General features: G+C 32.6%; 1 long non-coding RNA gene across 1 annotated transcript; it reads right to left on the reverse strand.

Moving 5' to 3' along the window:
- Window positions 1-718: 718 nt before the first annotated feature.
- LOC123669951 lies at window positions 719-1,730 on the reverse strand. Its single transcript, XR_006745834.1, has 2 exons — window positions 1,640-1,730; window positions 719-962 (listed from the first exon to the last, which is right to left on the reverse strand). It is a non-coding gene; the product is annotated as an uncharacterized LOC123669951 (long non-coding RNA).
- Between the last annotated feature and the right edge of the window lie 2,172 nt (window positions 1,731-3,902).

Here is a 3,902-nt window from a genome sequence, read left to right on the forward strand (position 1 = left end):
AGGTACAGGTACGAAGGTACATGGTAATTATACTATTGGGTGATTTTTGTAAAATGTTTAAAGAATAAGTTTTATTTATTTATTTACTTGCACTTTCACATACGAATAAAAATTTGAAACAATACATGACATTAGAAAAATACAAGTATTATCAGTCGGAAGAGGCGGCTATGTCGCTAATACAGCGATCTCTTCCAGGCAACCTTTGGGCGGGTGACTAGCATAGGAAGTGTGGAAAGGGGTGCAAAAATATTTATGTAACATACATACAAATAAAAAATATTAATTAAATAATAGCACTAAGACAGATTTGTTTATGTGGTACTCTCCAGTAAATTATAGTGTTTCTGAGTAACTGTGCCGCTCAGGCTCAGCCTGTGAAGTTCTGCAAGCTCAGTTATGCATGTCGGTATTGTCAGGACTATTCGAATAAAAGAACTAGATTATAATGGAATGTAATTAAAAATCAAATAAGTTATCTTAAGCTACTCAGTAATACAACTAAGGCAGCTTCAAGTCTAGTAGACAAAAGAAGATAAACAAACAAAATTTCTAAAAACATAATTTTATATATACAGAGTTGATAAAATTAATTGTTGTTTCGATTGTTTTAAGATTCGAGCTTCTTCGAGATGTTATTGTATTAGTTTTGGCAAATATAGATCGAATAACGTTTTAAATATAACAAAAACTAATAAGCAGAAAAATAAAAATATTATTTTCTTAGGTATTAAAATTTATTTTTTAAAAAGTATTAATGTACATTAAAAATATTTAAAAATTAGAGCACACGCAGACACGATTTCTGTTGCAGCGACCAAATCTGTAGTAAAGCGCTCGACACACGCGCTGACACATGGCAGCGGTGCACACGCGACGACGACTGGTGGGAGAGTCCAGGAGAGCGCGCGCCGGACTTATTATTTCTGGGTTTGTGTCCGGATTTTCAATAAAAAGAAGTCCTGCAACGTGATGAATATATATAATAGTAGAGTAGTAGTAGTGAAATACATAATGATTCATCTAAGATAATAAAAATTAATGCGGAAACATATCTGTCTGTGAAACTAACAATTAATATTATCTCTGACTAATGAGTTATCTTCGTAGATAGTTATAAAGTACACGATTTAAAGCATCTCTAAAGCAAAATGAAGATAAGTACATGTACTTTAGAACGTATAGTTTAAGTGTAAAACTTAAGTTGAAGAACAGGTCTTCTATTAGCGCTAATAAACCAAAGCAGTTAAAACTACGTATATGTATTGAAAAAAAAATTGTTTGTCTGTAAAGTTGTTTTACGGACGACAGTTTTACGTGACGATGTCGTAGCAAAACATTTTCTCGCACACATAGGCCAATCGATTGATAGTATATGGAATATAGATAGATGCGACTTGCTTGCTTGCCCCGCATCTATGTATACTATCACTGAGCGACTATCACTGAACGTAACGGGACAGTGAGTGTAACGCAGTGAGTTATCCTTTTTTGTGCTTGCCGCCGGCGTTCATCGATTCATTAGACGTTGTCACGTCAAAAGTAATTGTTAAATGAGGCTTAGATTTCGACAATGAGTATCAAAATAAATTATAATATTTCTAATAAATAACAATTAACAAAATATCGATGACTTTACCAGACTGGTCAAATTCTTCCTCACTCGAGACTGTTTGCGCCACCAGTAGAACTGCCAACACGGCAAGAAGAAGAGGAAAAGTTTTGATAGCCATGATGCTGTCTTTACAATTGTGTGTAAACTGTTAAATTTCAATGTCTTGTGTTGTATTTATATGAAATTTGAATCATGATAAGTACTGTTTCTGGCTAATAATGCGCTTATCATTTAAATATTAAATGATTGTGACAAAATTTTTTATGTGGATTAACTTTTGATAATGCAGGTTTTTTTATTATTATTACGATTCAGCTCATAGCATCCAACTGGGCATTGGCCTATTTCGCCATGTAGGAGAAGGATTTAGCATAAATAGTTTTTTTTCTGTCTGGTAAGTATCATAAGTTTTTCAATTTATTTTAGCAATAAATATTAATTGTACTTATTATCAATAAAAATCATTGCATTTAAACAATTATGTTTTATTCTTTATGAAGTATACTACTATATAATGTATATTCATAGTTGTGCCTGACTTAATAACTATCTAATAAGCTGCAATTGTGAGCCCATAGAATTGCATTTGCTAGTTGATTGTGTAAGATCTAGGAGTTACAATAAAAACTAATTTCTCATAAATCTATCATGCACCCGATAACCTACTTAAGAGATAGAACGTTAAAGACACGATCATACCATATTTTCTTTCATAATTACGTTTACGGAGGTGTTAGCTTTGGTATTATTCCATAAGTTTATTTCAAGATTTATCTAATCAATTTTAAGTATGAAATTTTCTGACTCGATTTCGTAGTCAAACTGTTCAAACATTTTTGCAGGATTTTATTATTTCTAAAATAAATTGTATTTTTATTAGTGACAAAAAAAATATATGTAATTGTCAAACGTTTTTAATGCAACGCTCATACCTATTTATATGCTAAATAAATAAGAATTGTATTCAAATGGAAGCATTTTATTCTTTAATTCAAATACAATTCTTATATTTATCTTATCGCATCGCATTAGAATCCAGCTTGTAACATCCCACTGTTGAGCATAGGCTTCTTTCTTCATGTAGGAGAAGGGTTAGAGTTTAATCGACCACGCTGCTTCACTGCGGGTTGACTGATATGTTTTTTTTTTTTTTTTTTTTTTTTATAACGATATATATCCACGGGCTTATAATACCCGTGCTCTTGTTATTCCAATTATTTGTTTGTTACTCTCGATAACTTGGCACCTACATATGCAACTTAGAGACTAATTAAACTAAGCTTAGTATCACTAATCCTACGTGAGTCCACCGACCAAAATTTAAAGTTATGCTATCTTAATTTACTTATATATATAATTACTACTATTTATTATTACTTTTTCCTTTTCTTCACTTTTATCTTACAATTGTCCAGGGGTAGAAGCTGTGTACATTTCTTGAAATTTTTGTATTTATACTGTTATTTTTATTATCTAAGTTTATATTTACACTTATATGCTAGTTATCATATATGTACACTTATTTCCTAGTTACCTTATATATACACTTATGGCCTACTGGCCTACTTACAATATACACTTAGCCTAGGTTACTGTTAGTAAGTTTTTTTTTTTTTTTTCATTTTTTGTTTCTTTTTTATATATATTCTTATATATTTATCACCATATATGTATTTTTTTTAAAATTAATATTATATAATTAATCTTAATTAATTTGTTACACATGTTAAGTATAAATAATTTGTACACGTTATGTTATATGTAATTAATCCTATTTAATTTAGTAATTATTATTTATATTTATATAATTAATCGTATTTAATTTAGCACTTAGTACTTATGTTTATATACACACTATTTATTTATTCAACAAGTGTCTTCACACGTCAATAGTTTTCAACATGTCGAGCACACTCTCAGTGACGGCGGCATCTCTGTGATGAATCGCCATCTTGAGACTGTGCTCGAGTATTTTCTTATCCGCGGTCTCCGCTGCCCTCGCCACAAAGCGACCAATTGCGTCGTCACGGTCGTCGGTGTAATAGACACAGGTGTTGGTGTGTCTAGTCACCGCGACTACAGCGTGCGAAACGCTGTCGTGGATCCTGAGCCTCCTCGCCTTCGTCTGGAGGACAATGACGTCCTCGTAGGTCTGGCCCTGCGCCTCGTGGATGGTTAAGACGCGCGATCCCTCCCCGGATCCGTATCCCTGGTCAGTCAGCAACCTCTTCTCCTCTTGCGTAAAGACCAGGTATAAGGTTCGGTCTCTTCTTGCAGGAATACGCGC

The sequence above is a fragment of the Melitaea cinxia genome, chromosome 4, assembly GCF_905220565.1.
Source record: "Melitaea cinxia chromosome 4, ilMelCinx1.1, whole genome shotgun sequence".
NCBI lineage: Eukaryota > Metazoa > Arthropoda > Insecta > Lepidoptera > Nymphalidae > Melitaea > Melitaea cinxia.